The 16,987-nt window shown below is 37.8% G+C and overlaps 1 long non-coding RNA gene across 1 annotated transcript in view; it reads left to right on the top strand.

Annotated features, from left to right (window-relative positions):
- Nucleotides 1–885: 885 nt before the first annotated feature.
- LOC119856140 overlaps nt 886–16,987 on the top strand; it is a 98,147-nt gene continuing 82,045 nt past the window's right edge. Inside the window, exon 1 of the long non-coding RNA XR_005293176.2 lies at nt 886–2,536. This is a non-coding gene — a long non-coding RNA (uncharacterized LOC119856140). The remainder of the gene's footprint in view (nt 2,537–16,987) is intronic.

The following is a 16,987-nucleotide window of genomic DNA, read 5'->3' as shown; positions in this document are numbered from 1 at the left end:
ACTTATGTCTGTTATGTCTCTTGTGTCTGTTATAACTTATGTTATTATTGCATCTTTAAATGGAAAGGATTTCTGCTGGAGTCAGGAGTCATTTTGAAGCCCCATTGCACTAGGCTCGGTATGTGCAGATAGCAAGAGACACCCTGCCCTGAAATATTCACAGTCGAAGACCCTGATCTTCCAAAATAACCAGTTTCTCTCATCCTTCAGTATAGACCAAATGGCTAGTACCTCCCTTCCAAGGCCCTTTGACTAAGAAGACACATACTAAAAGGGAAAGGAGTACTTGTGGCACCTTAGAGACTAACAAATTTATTAGAGCATAAGCTTTCGTGAGCTACAGCTCAAGCTTATGCTCTAATAAATTTGTTAGTCTCTAAGGTGCCACAAGTACTCCTTTTCTTTTTACGAATACAGACTAACATGGCTGCTACTCTGAAACCTGTCATTATACTAAAAGGGGTTGACTTACCTTGTTGGCATTCTTAACTGACTTCCGGTGTAACCTTAAGGTTTAAAGCAGGTTCATGAGTCTGTTTGAATCTCTGACTGCACCAAAACAAAAGACAACTTATTTCCCCCACCCTCTCTCTTAAGGATGACAGGTGCCTCTTCCTGCTGATTACTACTGGAAATATAGTAGACAGATTTACTAGTGCAATTTAGCAAGAGTCCCCTGAGAGAGAGAGAGAGAGACTGATTTCTTCTCACTTCTTTTAACATAAGAAAGTATTCCAAAAGAAACAAAACATTATTATAGCACCCAAGTATCACCTGGTGTTATTTATCTTTCCCGTTTTCAGTCTCCTGCCGCATTAGATCTGTCCTCTGATGTAATGTGTTAGACTATTTGCCTGCAAAGTGCTCCTTCTGCTGTCTTCAACAAATCTTCCCATTTCCCATGTGGTTTTCTTTGGTTAAAAACACCCTATAAGTACTTCATGTGGCATTATGATTTGTTACAAAGGAGAAGACTAAACAGTGCTTGACCTCACATAATACTGTAGATCACTGTTGATTTAAAGTGGCAGTCTAAATTCTACACTTTAGCCTGCACCACCACATTTTTAATATACCAATAAACCAGAGTTACTCCAAGGCAAACAGGTATTTTTTTTCAGAAGCAACTTTCAGCATACAAATGCGAGTGTGTCTCAATAAAGTTATTGGCTCACAAGTATATTGCAGGCCCTAGTCTCTGATACAATTTAGTCTCTGTTTAAACAATTCTCATTGGGAAAATCAAAACCATCTTATCCCGTAGATGTAGAGTGGAGATTTACAATTTGCTGAAATCGTGTACTCAAGGAGGTAAGAATAATGAACCTTTTAAATCTCTTGAGGCCTAAATTAAAAAGGGTCATGGGTATATATACACAATTAAAAGGAGGTTAAAATGGAGACAATGGTTAAAATGGATGTTTTGGCTATGCAGCTTTCTTTGCCTTGCAAGATGAGGTAAACCAAGGATAAAATGAGTTCTACTTTGATTTATCACAGGACAGGGATGGTTTTTCTACAACAGCATTGTTATAATCAGTGTTCCTAGAGCTCTATGCTACTTCTGTGACTATTTCAGGGGAAAATTTGTGTGGCAAAAGTTACGTATGATATCTGTGGTTTTTCTTCAACACTGAAGCCTCTTCTGCTTGCATGATCCTTTGTTTGTACTCTTTTTTTTTTTTTTTGCTATTGTGCTGCAGAATTCCCTGCCTACATCCTAATTTCTCTATATATGTATTATTATTGTGTAAAATTGGTGAAAATGAGTCTACAGCATTTTGCTCCAAATTATTTATTTCTCACATCTTCAAAATGTTCTGCCCTGCAACATTTGGTAAAAGAGTTACTTTTGAATTTTTAAAAAATGTGAAAATGAATATTTCAAACTTCAGAGCAAGCTTCTGATTAGAAATGGTCACAAATTTAGCTCTCCTGACCCCCAAATCTTACAAAACATTTTTTGACAAATGAGACCAGTCTTGAGATTACACAAATGTAAAAGGTCTCAATTTTTAGGTAACTTCTCCTGATCTTATATATGTGTGTGTGTGTGTGTGTGTATAGAAGGACCCTAATTTGTAATTTAACAAGTCATATTGTACTAATGCAGTATCAAAAGGTTAACATTTAATTTGAACCTTTGCAGTTATTCCTCCATGAATATCAAGGCTCTGATCCCACAACTGATTACATATGGGTGTACTGCTGACTTCAGTGGAACTTCATGAGGTTGCAGGGATGTGTGCAGGTGAATCCAATTGCAGGATCTAGTCCTAATTGTGCTTTTATCAAAATCCTGTCTCTTTCCTGATTCTCTTAGGTCTTTCTTTCTATTTTTTTTTTAGCTTTTTGGTGATTCTCCCCATTCTGTTCTTTGAAAACTTTTTCAAGCCAAATAAAAGAAAGGGAAAATGAAGTAGAAGAGAGAGAAAGAGAGCTAATGCCAAGTACTGCAGCTATCTATTACAGAATTAGTCCTGGTTTCTGCAGCATTTTGGAAACTGAAAGTATTTGGCACAGCTACCAGGTCATGGTAAAGTAAACTCCTTTTTTATATCATTTCTGGTGGCTTTTTTGAATCTTTTCAGTCTGTTTGGTGAGGCAAAATCAATTTTATTTGACTTAAAAGGAATTGCCCTATAACCAAGAGCTCTCTTGTTTGCAAGCCAGAGAATTTTCTCTTTTATAGACATGCCACTTTTTGATGCAAAACTGCATGTGGCTTCATGGAGATTGTGTGTTCCTTGCTGGAGAAGACTGTTAGATGTTTGGTTTTCTATGATGAAGTTATAGCTATCTAAAAGTGGTTGTATTTATTTTTAAGAGCTTTGGGGCCCTATGGGTTTAGCCATGTTGTATTAAAGGCCAGCATATAGAAAGGCTGAGCATGGAGGTTCTCTTTTGGTTTGTGCAGTTTTGTTTTTGGTAAAACCTAAGTGCTTGTTGCTGTAGGAAGGACCTCTGAGGAGGGGGAAAAAAAGAGAATTGGGAGTGTAACATGCTAGAGGCTCTGATTCCCAATGAGATATTTACAGTAGTTGAATTGCAGCCTCCAAGGGCTATTAGAGTTGTGCAGGCAGAAAAGTCTTTGGGTTTTATTCTTTTTGTTGTTTTTTGTAAGAAATCCATGTGAAGTATCTCACTAGAAGGGAATCTTGTTTGTTTGAAACAAACCAGTTTTGTTGGCTAAAGAATCTCAGGCCACCAGAATTTTACTTATAGAGTCACAAACAAGTAACCTTATAATTCCTAGCCAAACAGCTAGTACTGAGGAATATATAGAGAAGATTCAGTAAATCATTTTTCAAGATGTTGTTGTTTACATAGGAAGGTCTGAGTCAATGGCCCTTGGCAAGCCGATTGTCTATCATTTGGCACAGAGAATTGTATTTTTAGTAGATAAGTAGGGCCCAATTTTTAAGTGGGCTTTGCACTAGCCTATTATTTTGTTCCTGCAACTAATTACACTCCCAGTTTTGTATTTGTATCAGGGGAAACTCTAACAGTGAAGTGTAGTCAGAGATATAAACAGTAGGATTTGCAACAATAATTAATTGTGGGTGCAAGAGTGTACCTGCAAAATGAAGGCCAGCATTGAAAACATGCTCCATAGCGTTCATGTATTTTTCAAATTGCTGGACAGTGGTTAGGTAGTTGGTGACCACTGTTTATCACAGTGACTCATCTTTAACTTAGACTTAAAGCTCTTATGAACTGTGACTGTCATCTTGTGTGTTTGTATAGTGCCTAGTACAACGAGGGCCCTTGCCTCTAGGTGCTACTGCAGTATAAATAAAAGACAATGATGAAGAAGAGGATAATAGTAATGCATGAGGGAGAATGAGAAAATGATACCAGAGATAATTTCCATTAAATCTTAACAATAAAGCTTTGCAAACTTTCAGGAGACATGCAGTCTCTGTGTCCAGGTCAAATTACCTTCTGACTGCCTCAAATTCCCTTGATGGTTTCAGTTGGAGATGGTGTCCTTTGCTTTCTAGCTGGAACTCTTGTGTAGTATTGCTATGCTATTGCGTTTTAAAGGCTGCCACTTTCCAAATCAAAGGGGACTTAAATTTAGTGGTAGGTACTATGATACCTACGTACAGTTTGTAAATCTTACCAGATGCTCGGGACTTTTGATGTTCCTTGCATTCAATAGTTATTAACATTACTAGTTTGTGGGAAGCCAGCTGAGCTGGGAACTGTGAATACCAATAATTAGAGTTCATTTCAGTGCTTTGAATCTGATTAAATCTTAAAGGTCCAGTGTGATTTATAGTAATAATTTAGCATCTGTGGATAAATACTTGGATTATTGACTGATCTATTCTTTCTAATTTATCATAGACATTTCTCTTATGGACATTAAAGTATTTTAAAATCAAGGTACCAAAACTATTGAGATTCACTAACAGTTGGCGTGAACTGCTTGTATTGTGGGTTAGATAGAAGTCTCATTCATTGAGTGAAGCCCTGTGTGACGCTTCCCCTGCCCCCTTCCTTTTGCTTTGTTAGGATTCAAATGAGCAAAATTATGTTTGAGAGTATTCAAAACGTGAGCCAAGAAGACACTTTGCAATTTGACAATTATGTGTAAGACACAGGTGGAGATTTATTTTGCAGCAAAAAGGTTTTATTGATGCAAAACTGTAATTGTTTTCGTCCTTCATGGCTCCTTATTTCCTTGAAACATATTTTATTTTTATCCATATCTTTAAAGGAAATAAGAAGTCACAAAGAAGGGAAACAATTATTTTTCACCCAAAAGGTTTTATTTTAAAAATATTTTATTTATTCTCAAACATGGAAGAGTGTTGTGTTTCACTAGTTTTCCTGAAATAAAAATATTTTCCACGTAACTCAAATTTTGTGATGCTCAGAAATTATTATTATATAAGCAAAGTCAAGAGGGTCAGATCTGAACAACTCCATGCTCCCTAATTTTGGCTAGGACTAGAAACACAGTGCCCAAATAATGTGAGATAGGTGGCTCTTACAATATTTCTGGCCTAGATCAAATCAGAGTATAGACCCCCCCCCCCCCCGCTGAATGTCATGATATTTCAATGAAATGCATGGGGATGAATGCCTTGATTTCAGCGGTGCTCCATGGAGACACAGGAATTTAACCATACACATCTCATTGCATGATCAGGGCTTGTTAAGACTGGGACAAATTTCTGGTATCTGCACTTCTGAGTGCTACCTGAACCTTACTCAGGTTTCAAACCTTTTGAAGTTCATTCACCACTAACTGTGATGTGATTTTTTTTTTAACTTGTAAAATAATCGGATTCTTCATAAAGGTTAGTTATGGATATTAGGAAGAATGGACTATTAGTACAAGAAGCAGCATTTATAATTATGAAATATCACTTGAATTAATCCTGTGGAAAATATTCTTAAAGTTACAGTTTTCTTTCTCTGAAATTATAAACTTATTTTGTCTTTCCATTTATAAAAGTACCAATTTTCAAGACTTCTTTTCAAGTCATGAATATTTTAAACAGACTCCCTCAGAGAGAGGGAAACAGCTTTACAACCAGCTGGCACAGGGCTATATTTGGCATATGGAGCCTAGATTCAGTGTTTAACTTAGAAGCCCATTAATATCCCCCTAACAACAAGGCTGTGTGTAGTACACACTGTTGGGGAACCCCTTATACAGACACTAGGTAGCCAACCTGGTAGACTACTAGGAACGCAATGTACAAAGCAGGACACTTGAGTTCAGAGCTTGTCCCTAAGATCTTTGAGTTGGCAGAGGTTAGGTTACACATACAGCCTCTAAGGTTGGCAGTAAGGGGGAAGGAAGAGGAGAGAATGACTTATGGTATTAATTTTTACCAGTGATTACAACTTTCCTCTATATATATCAGGTGTCTGAAAGCTATTTTTTCTCTGTGCACATTACAAATACTTCATGAGCAGCAATAGTGCAAGCTTTCTCATAAAACCTATAGACTTCAGTGGGCCGGTATGTGGTTCAGGGGTTCCCCTGCATGGTTTGCTTTTCCAGGATCAGTGTCATAATATGTAACCTTCATAATTTTTCATTTAAATTAAACATTTTTTTCCTATTTGGTAGATTAAATATTGAGTAAACAGGCCATCCTTGAACATCTAGTAGAGCTCAGCATGAAGATTTCACAAAGTCATCTCTTCCTTTCCACAATAAAAATTGAAATCCATATATTGTGAACAGTTGGATATTACACTGGTATGTAATAGTTGTGATTGATCACTGCAAAATGGTAACTAAACAAAGTCGACAATAGAAATTTGGAAAAAGTTAGATATGGAAGTGAAACCATGTATATTCTGTTTTTGTGAATAAATTATTCAATTTATTCTTTTGAGATGTTTTTCTATCAGAAATGTCAATAAAATGACCAACGAAAGAAAAAATTACTAAAACACATGCCTTATTTAGAGAATTTGGCCCAAATGTAACATACTAAACTTTTTAAAAAATGACAGGTTTCAGAGTAGCAGCCGTGTTAGTCTGTATTCGCAAAAAGAAATTTCTTTTTTTAAAAAATGTTTCTCATGTCTTAGTTTTAACTAACTGTAGGCTGGAGGTAGAGTTGGGTGAATACTATTAAAAATGAATGTAGAAATGTTTCCTGAATAGGAAGATTTAAGGAAATATTCACAGTGAATTTTAGATACACAATTATTTATTTGTACCAAAATCTTTTTTCTGAAAGATACTCATCCAGCTAAGCAACATAAACATAACAGATGTTCAGATGAAAGCTCTGATCTCACAAATGCTTACATACATGCTTAACTTCAATTATATCTGTAGTCCTGTTGACTTAAATGGACTAAATATTCTTTAAATTTAAAATCTAGTGTGTATGCAAGTGTTTGCAGGATTGGGTCCTATTTATATTGATAGCTTGCAGTGAGGTGCTCATGAAGAAGTGCAAACCAAGAATTACCATAAGAAAATTGCTATCAGTGCAGTGACAGCTCATGGAGAATAAGAGGGATGAAATGTAACGAATTGTTACAAATTATTTCCTCAGCCCTGATTTGTATCTCTGCATCTCTAAGATTCATAAGACCAAGTTGGCTGAGAGGTTAGAGATGATTTGAAATCAATATGCCACTCTAAGAGCATGCACTGCAAACTGCTGTGCTATGATGCTTTGAACCAGCAAATACACCTTTAGGAAGAAGTCAAAACTCAAAAATGAGAGCTCATTACCTGCTTAGTGGTGGTCACAATGTGCAAAGCTATTCCAGGATCCCTGAAAGAGCGATAGTATCTTTAGGCCTGAAAAGGGAACGATGGTTTTGCCCTATGCAATTTGGAACATTGTTAGTATAGTTTCTTTAAGTCTGTGCAACCTGTCTCCGAGTGCCTTTTCATTATGGAAGGGCAAGACTGAATCTTTCCCTGGGCAGATGTATCTTACATTAGTATAAAGGCATAAGGAAGCCTTCATTGCATATTCCAGCTGCACTGCAAATAAATTGAAAATCATCACTGCTTTCGGTCCTCAGCTAAGCTGCCCTTCAAAACCAGATCATGCAGTAAAGCTGTCATTACAAACAGGTAATCACTTTAGGATGACTTGCCTCTTCCATTTATTTTCATGCATTAATAACTTAACAAGAAAAACTAGGTTTCTGAAATCTGGAGAAAACCTCTCTCTATTAACATAAGAAGTGCTATAATTCTGTTCAACTATATTTTTTTTTACAGCCTCTAAGGTCAAAGAAACACCAAAGGGAATGTTTTCAGTAGCTTCCTCTTGCTACAATAAGACAATACATCACCTGCTTCTCTACCTACAGTGCTTTGTCAAATTTAAAACTATTAAGTTATATTAAAAATCTCAATTTTTAATTAATAAAAAGTTTTGAAAATAGAAACCAGAACTAACACATTAGACAGTCATGTATTGCAATGATGTTAAACTTGAAATAGAGCTTGAAAGTTTTGTCAGTTTGAAATGTATGCTGGAAACATATCCTAGGAGAATGATCTTAAATATGCTATTCTGCAAACAGATGCTTTAAAAACACTTATCTGTCACCATGTACAAAACTATTTCTTGGGAAAATGTAGCTGGTTATTATTGTGGGAGCACCGGGGCCACTGAAGTAAGGTGATGTAGAAACTTTCCAATGCAGATCAATACTGGTAATTCATTTGGGTGAGGTATGAAATTTCCAAGGTTATTCCATTAAAGTTTAGAAGAGCTGGTTGTAGAAGCAGAAGAGAGAGGAATATAAAGCAGGCAGAAATAAATAAATAAACATGCATTGTATAAAACTGCAGGAATTGTGGGTAAAGGAGTGGACAAAATATAGGGGTGTAGGAGAGAAACCAAGTCACTGAGGAAATGTCTTTGCTAGAGCAGAAGGCATAGGTTTGATTTCCAACTCTAGAATGGCTCACAGTGTGATGCTGGGGCAAATAGGGAAACTGAAGCATGAGGTTTCCATCTGTAAATATTTACAACCTGGTTGACAAGTCCTAGATGATACATGAATAAAGTCATTTTATTTTTACTACTTCTTTTATTGTTCCAGTAGCTTTTATAGGAGATTCTCTAACGTACGTGCGTGCGCGCTCTCTCCTATACGTATATAGAATTTGTCAAAGTGTTGACTATGTAGGCAGCAGATTATATGATTATGGGAAAATGTATTCTGAAGTGAAGATGTACCACAGAGAACAAAAGACAATATGATGAGGAATGGGAGCCAAATCTGGTACTAGATCTCTTGTGTTTATGGCCCTTAAACCTTGTTTTTTCCAGTCGGTTGTCATTCATTAATACAGGTAAGCCAACATTAACAAGCTTCTTGCTGCTCTTAGAGCCAGATAGTCACAGGTCTTAAGGGATCTTGATGTAAACTTGATAAGTTAGCACTTTTCTGCTCACCTTAAATAGGGTTCAATAATGACCTATCCAGAGGGCTGTCATGTTCCCTCCTAGAACATTGGTCTTGTGGTGTGGAATGTCTCCTGTCCATTGGAAAACACATTTTTCAATGGCTTAAAAGAAGCTGTGAATCACCTGAAAAAGGAATTTTCAGGCAGTTGTGTTATCTTTCCAGAGTCTTTCACTAGCAGATCAAAGAGCTGTGAAAACATATTGACAGATATCTCTTTCATCTAAAAGTTTGTGTAAAACACTAGTGCCAGCATAACTGCTACTGCTTAGGGCCTGAGCAAGCTTTGCAATTTGGAAAGTGAATGAGCAGCTTAGTCTGGGATGTAAGGCAATGGAAGACAATTACCGGTAGGTATTTAAAATCAAGTGCATCTTTAATGTTTACATTTATGATTATTGTAGTATGACTCCTTTTTTTATGTGCCTGAAAATAAGGCTGACCATTTGTATGATGATTTTTAGTTTGTGAAATAGTTATTTCTTAAAAGCCATTTTAGAATTACTTCTATCCTTCAGTAATTTTATAAAAATACTGTTAAATCCCCTTTTCATAAAGTTATGATAGCTAATCATTTATAAGATGGAAACTGCGGGGGAAGATGCAAACATGATTTCATCAGAGGGTGGAATTTTCAGAACGGCTTGGTGTGGGCCTGACTCTGTTCTCATTGAAGCAAAAAGGAGCTGTACCATTGACTTCAATGGGAGCAGGGCTAGCTTGAGCACTTGTGAAAATCCCATCCTTACAGCAGCTTTATAGGAGTGAATCTCCCAAAAAAAGAAGAAAAAAAAAAAAAAGAGCCACATGCTGTTTGGAAAAAAAAACAGCAATACTCATCAAGTTCAGGTTTATGCTTCCAGCAGTAATGCACACTGTTTTCAATAACTGTAGCCCCCCTGAGTGTACAGTACCCTCTCCCTGGGCCCATTACTTCTGCTCCTGTCAGGAAAAATCTGTGCCTGGATGTGTCACACTAAATGAAGTGTACCCCTGACCTCTAGACTCCATCCTGGAATGCATCCCATGGCTCCTGTTTTAGAGGATTGCGAAGCAACCCCTCTTCAACTTTTTTGATCCCTGCCAGGAGCACCCTCTGCTGTACATAGGGTCTCTGGGGGGTGGGTAAGCACAAGACCAGGACAGAATTCAGCATAATAATAATACCTAGCTCTTGCAGTCAAGAATAATGAAATTCCCAACGTGTTTCAGTGCATTGCAATGTGAATAGAGCAACTGCAGTTGTTGGGAACCTCACATTATTATAAATTGTTGTCTGTGGTGAGGGGGTGGGGGAAAGGCCTTGGAGAAAAGGATCCACTGTCTTGCAACACACATGCTACAGCAAAACCCTCACCTCTTTGTCTATAGTTTCAAAGACGGTGACTGTGACGCAGAGTGGTGACACCAGTTGGTTTCCATCGTGTCACAATAACTCATCATTATATTCTGCAGTGCTGCCACTTCCTACTGCAAGGAGCTATTAACAAGAATGGCTTACTGCAGTGTTACATAGGATTAATATTAACCCATGTCACCTTTTGTTTGGTTTCTGAGGCATGTCATATAGGCACACAGTGGGGATTGTGTGAACTCCCTTATTGGACTGCTTTCATTATCTCATAGGCACTGTGGAGAAGGAGCTGTTAGAAATGGGGTCAAATAAACACCATGCAAAAAGCAGCAGTTAAAAAAAAAATTGCTTCTGGCAGCACAAAATGTCTGGAATCCTGTTCTTCCTCGAAGCATGACAAATTTCCAAGAGGAAACTCTATACGTGATCTATATCACAGGGTGGAGAAATACACATAGACCTAAATTAGTCAGAGAGGCTCCTGTATTGTGTGTGTAAAAGCAGCAATTGTGTGCCTATTAAGATTCAGGTAAAGTGCAGTTATTCTCTAACATGACCAAAAAGTCATCGTGGGGTTCTGTGCTTACTGGCTTTCAATGTCTTTCAGATAAAACTTTGCTCAATTACCATTTTAAAAAAAAACCCAAACAAACAAAAAAAAAGACAACCCCAACCCTAATTTCCAGCCCTGTAATCTGAACATCCAGCAAAGTTCTTTTTGGCTCCAGTGTTAGAAACTGTAATAAATGTTAATTGGCCCAATTATAAAGAAAAGTCTACTGATGAGGAATGAGCTGGAATAGATATATTCTCACAGGGCTGTATAGGCTCCATAATGCTCACTCAAGAATGAAGAATAATTGGGTAGGGGTTTTTTTGGTTGGTTTGTTTGAAAGGCATCCTTATCTCTTCTGGGACTAAATGTTGTGTTTAACAATATACTGCCAATATCACAGTTTTAGGGGTAACTGCCCCTTTGATGCCGCTCCCCCACCCCCAATCAGGATGGAGGCCTCTAGTTTTTACCTCCCTGTGGGCAGGAACCAGCATCTCTTCTTTCTCCAGACTGGGGTTTTTAGGCTGCAGCCCCCTGCTCTGTACTGCAGCAATCCCAAGGAGGTCTGACAAAGGTCTAGTTCCCCGCTCTTTAGTTTCTCTCCAACGACAATGATGGGTTTTCACCAGTGACCACCCAGCTCTTCCAAAGAAAGAACATTTATTCAAAGACAAAAGCCTATGAAGAAAACCTAAAACAAACAAACAAAATTTAAATGCACACTAAACATACCAGGAATTGCCCATCTTTCATATGGGGGTGTTGGGTAGGCCAAAGTAAGAGGTTGGGGTCCATTGGAACCAAAGGTCCTGTCCATTTGCTTAATTAAAAGGAATACCTGGAGTCTGATTAAACTCAGTATTTTTTTTTTTTTACCAGAAGTCTTGCTTTGATCCCCCTCCCCCCGCCCCCAAGTGAACAAGTGAAACCAGTTGCCCTATTCCCTGGGAGATCTAGTTTAAAAGGGGTGCCTTGGGATTTGCATGTATCCCCTCTAGTGATTTCAGATCTGCAAGGAATCCCCCACCTCATCTTACCCCCTATGATTTGGGAAAACGTACAAATATACATAACCTGTATTGATACAAAAGTCTAAAGGGGGAAAACTTGTACCTGTGGGGTAAATCTGACTTCATAAATGCACTTTAAAACCAATCTGTAAATTGTAATGCTTTGATCCCTATTTACTACAAGGCATTCTACTGAAGCATGGATGCAGTGATACGTCATAGAAAGGGCTAGATTGTACTTCTATAACCTGCCATATGTAATATTTTACAACACTGTAAATCCAATTGAGTTATGCTGATCGATACTGTTGTAAGTGTGGAGAAAAGGCCTGTGTCTCATTGCCTTCTCTTACATTGGTGTAAATCAGGAATAATTTCATTGGAGTTGCATTAGTATAAATAATGGGAGACCTACTGACCTTTACCTGTCAGTTTCATCTGTAGAGTCTAGTACTTTGTATGGCTCCAGCATACCAGTGAAACTAGCCTTATTTAATTTAAATTGCAACTTTTGTGCAGAATTGGAGTATCAATCATTAAAATTACACCCTGGGAGCTGTGGCCCCAGTTTACCAAGGCATTTAAATAAATGTATGCCAAACTTTTAACACTTGTGCCTTGTCATAAATGGCATTGCCACTCAAATTTGTGATTAGTGTGCTGAAAATTATCGTGGTGGAGTAGCAATGAACTTTCTCAAGTCCAATGGCATCATGCAAAACTAGATATTAGATATGCATTTTGATAGAGAGAAGGGATTTTTACAACCTTTTAAAATGTTGTCTGTTTGTGAGCTAAAAATTTACTGTGCAAATTGTGTGAGAGGAATTACAGTGGAATGTGCTTATGAAATGGAGGAAAAAAGTAGGTCACAGAAAGGAAAGAGAAGAAATAGACACTGGCTTTATGTGATAGGCAGTCTTATCATTTATTTAGTTCATAATTTATTTACAAGAGCATTCATGCATCAAAGACTGCACAGACTTGTTCAAAAACGGATGGGGAGTATATCTAACTGCACTCAAACTGTTACAAGTCCATTCAGAAATCCTAATCCTAGTATTAGCAGCTCAATTTCAATCTGTGAAGGAAGGTGAATCCTCTTCAGAGCGGTAGGAGGGGGGAAAAAATAAGTCGAGCAACCATCTCCCAACTGCTCCACTGAGCTGCCATGGCTCACTGAATTGGTCATTGCTGCCAGCAAGTGTAAATGCTAAGCCCTGGTGAATCAGAACAATTGCAAGATACAGTGACATCAAACAGAAAAAGCACCAATCTTTTGTTTTAGTGTTCTATAAAATTTATAGTCTGTGTCTAAATTGGACTTCAAATATGTTTATTCATTGGGTCCTAATTCAGCAAAGTACATAAGCACATGCTTAAAGCCCATTGGATTCAATGGGATTTCAGAATATGCTTAAAATATGTGCTTACTGTATTGTGATCAGTGGAATGTGAGCCAGAGGGCCTATATTCCATGGAGGAAATGTTATGGATGGACAACTGGGGACAAGGAGGAGTTAGCCTAGGGACAACTCCCACACGCGCACAGAGCAGCGCACAGGATGCAATAAAATTCCTCTAATTCAACTTAACTTCATTCTGCTTCACTCTCAGCTAATGAAACACTTGTGTACTTTGCTGAACTGGGGCTTGGGACTATGATATTATCTTCAATAAAGAAGGCTTTTAGATGGTGTGCTGGAGATACTCTGAGCTAAACAGCTTAAAAATGACAATGCTGCTTTACTTTTACCTCTGTATAAAGATTGCTGTTATAATATTGCTTCTGATTTGTGGCTGACGTAGCTTAAGTCTTCCTGTATCCACCACACTCCATTTGTAATGATAATTCTAATAAAAATATTCCATACAACACTAAAAAATTTTCGCTCCCTAGAATGGTGCTATAGTGAAGGTGGAACAATACAACATATTGCCAGAGTAGCATTTTAGTTAAAAATATGCCAGCAATGACTCATCTCCTGCATCAGTTTGTATAAGGATACTTCAAATAACCAAGTTTAAGCAGGTTTCAGAGTAGCAGCCGTGTTGGTCTGTATTCGCAAAAAGAAAAGGAGTACTTGTGGCACCTTAGAGTAACATTTATTTGAGCATAAGCTTTCGTGAGCTACAGCTCACTTCATTGGATGCATTCAGTGGAAAATACAGTGGGGAGATTTATGTACATAGAGAACATGAAACAATGGGTGTTAGCATACACGCTGTAACAAGAGAATGATCACTTAAGGTGAGCTATTTCCAGCGGGGGGGGGGCCTTTTTGTAGTGATAATCAAGGTGGGCCATTTCCAGCAGTTGAGAAGAACGTCTGAGGAACGGTGGAGGGGGGGAATAAACATGGGAAAATAGTTTTACACTATGCTCAAATAAATTTGTTAGTCTCTAAGGTGCCACAAGTACTACTTTTTGCAAGTTTAAGCAGATATTCTGTTCCCAAAGCATATTCTGCTTTGATTCTAAATATATTTATATTCCATTTTCAATAATTTTTGAAAAATTATATGGTGATGCTTGACTGGCAAAATGCATGATGCAAACTTATGACAATATTTTAAAAAATAAAATAACTCTTTTCATTCTCCATAAAGTGTGTTATCTAAAGCCAAGAGGAAGTTATGAAGAAGTGTCCTACATATTGCTGTTTTTCTATAGCAAGAAAATTGCAGTTTACATTCCATCATTCTCAACAAGCCCAGCCATTTCCAGGAATTGAGCTATGCTCCTAAGACTAGATTGATGGATGATGAGGTAAACAGCTTCATCCCTTTGATGACTTTTAGGTGGGCCATGCCAGAATTGCAGCTCTACTGCTCAAAGGAGCACAGGGGTTGCACTGGAGCAACTCTCCAGAAAGGGGAAAGGTCAGGGAATAGATTGAACCAAATCACCATCTCTCCTGTGCTACATTCCTCAAAGAAGTATTGCAACATGTTCCTATGCACACATGATCGGGGAACTCCAGCAATCACCATCACTTACGTAAGACAGTGACTAAGGGTTAACTTGTGGAATTTAGCCACTAACTTCATTTCACAGCATTATAGCTGGTAATACGTGTATAAGATTCTTAGAGAAAGATCTGGTAGTGAAGATAAGCAAGTAGACATTGATATGATATATGTATGGGGATAGACTGCTTACAGATGGCTGGCTTAATAGCACCTCTTGTTTGCTTTAATGTCTCCCAAGGTAAAAAATGATATGGAAATCTTTATACTGATGTATCAGAATCAGGCTCTTATGAGTGAGGACTAGAGCTTATCTGCTTTGCTTCATTGGTTGAACCAGAACTGGCCTCGCTCTTTCAGCGTGTTCAAATGAGAGTCTTCTTGTCAGACAATGCCTTTAGCACCACTCCTTGTCACGTTAGTTACAGGCATTTAAAGATTACTGTGTTGTGAAATATTTCTTTGAGTTGGAAACTTCCTCACCATCCAAAGAATGCACTCACTTCTAATAGTTACTTATGTTAATTCCCAGAAAAGCCAGGATCCATGTTTACAGTAGAAATCCATTGAATTGTTTAATCTTTCTAAATCTGGTATCCCCCAGCAGACCCAGTGTATAGCCATGGTTGGTTCTCTAATGGTTCAACTTTGTGTAGCAGCGCCTTTTTATAGAATTGTATCATAAGTAAAATCTATTAGCTCTGGAACTTTGCGTTCTCTTTTTGTTGATGGTTTTTTCCTCTCTTTTGACTAACAATAGCTGAATAGTCAATTGTGAATAATGTTGCTAGAATTTTCCTAATTTAGGGCCAGATTATTCCACCATTACTCTCACTGAGTAGTGACTTTTATTTCAGTGGTACTAGTTAGCGTAAGTAAGTGTGGCAGAATCTTTAATGTCACAATACTTGAACAGAGTGCACTAGTGGTCCCAGGGGTAGGGGTCCTGAACTTGGATTCAGAAGACGTATGTTCTGTTCCCAGCTCTGTTGCTGACTTTAGGTAACTACTTCTCCTCCCCCGTTTTGTCTTGTCTATTGAAATTGTAAGACCTTTGGTACAGGGATTGTGTGGTGTTTTGTATCTGCTCAGCACCTAACACAATGGGGCCCTGACTGCTATTCGGGGCCCTAGATTCTAGTGTATTAATTGTGGTGGTGATGGTGATTCTTACATTTCAGTGGTCAGGCCTGGAGTTCAGATCTCTGTGGCCCTAGGCCTTGATATGGTTCTTGGCCTTAGAGTGGGGAATTTGCTTTTCAAAGCAAGTCAGGCTGTTCCAGCTCCTGACTTGGTTTCAGCATTTCCACTGATGCCTTAGTTTGTTTGTGTTGCTTTCTGATCTACTGCAATCTGTGAGACATTTGGGACTACATTAAATGGAAAATGGACCAGGAGCTCTGTGAGTGCACATCCTCTCAGTAAAAGATTTAAGTCCACCCTGTGCTCTCAATATCCTTGTCCCACTTTACGCAACACAATAAATCATGTAAATGTCTGGAGAAGGATTTTTTTCTATTTATAACATAGAATTGTTCTCTACCCAAATTTATGTATCTCTCTAGAGCATATGCCGCAGAGACCTGCTTGTGTTTAACATTTTGTGATAGTGCTCATTATTAGTGAGATGAATTTTTTGCATTCTCTCCTGTATCATGTACTGTATGTCTTTTTATGTTTTAAATCATGTTAAAAATCAATCACTTTGTGCCTGGTACTAACTAATGCTTTGGCCTCTTTGCATGTCAGACCTCTTGGATTTATTTTTTCCCTCAACTCCTGTTCGAACCTCTGTCCCATTTTGAACAGATCCGCTCTTTTCAATTACCAATGGATAAGTATAAGGAGAGAAGGAGATGCTCTTCCATTAAATTAGAGAGAGCTCCATTCTCTTTGTCTGATTAAAGTTCCAAGTTGATAAAACATTTCTCTGTAAGGCAGTGAGTCTCAATTTATAAAAATCTGAATAAATGACTCTTAAAAATATCATATTTGTGGTTAATTGTTTTAAAGATAATTAAGAAGCTTTCCCAACAATCCTCAACTCCTTTTCAACTATATTGTGACTTTTTTTTTTTTTTTTTTTTTTGCTTCCTGCTTCTTTACCAAACAAACACAAAGGTATATATGAATGCATCTTTTTGTGTATGGACTGTGAGTAAAGATGTATGTAAT

Source organism: Dermochelys coriacea, chromosome 5 (genome assembly GCF_009764565.3).
Source record: "Dermochelys coriacea isolate rDerCor1 chromosome 5, rDerCor1.pri.v4, whole genome shotgun sequence".
In the NCBI taxonomy this organism is placed as follows: domain Eukaryota; kingdom Metazoa; phylum Chordata; order Testudines; family Dermochelyidae; genus Dermochelys; species Dermochelys coriacea.
Note: the sequence above shows the minus strand (reverse complement) of the source record. Positions and strands in the feature narration are given on the sequence as shown.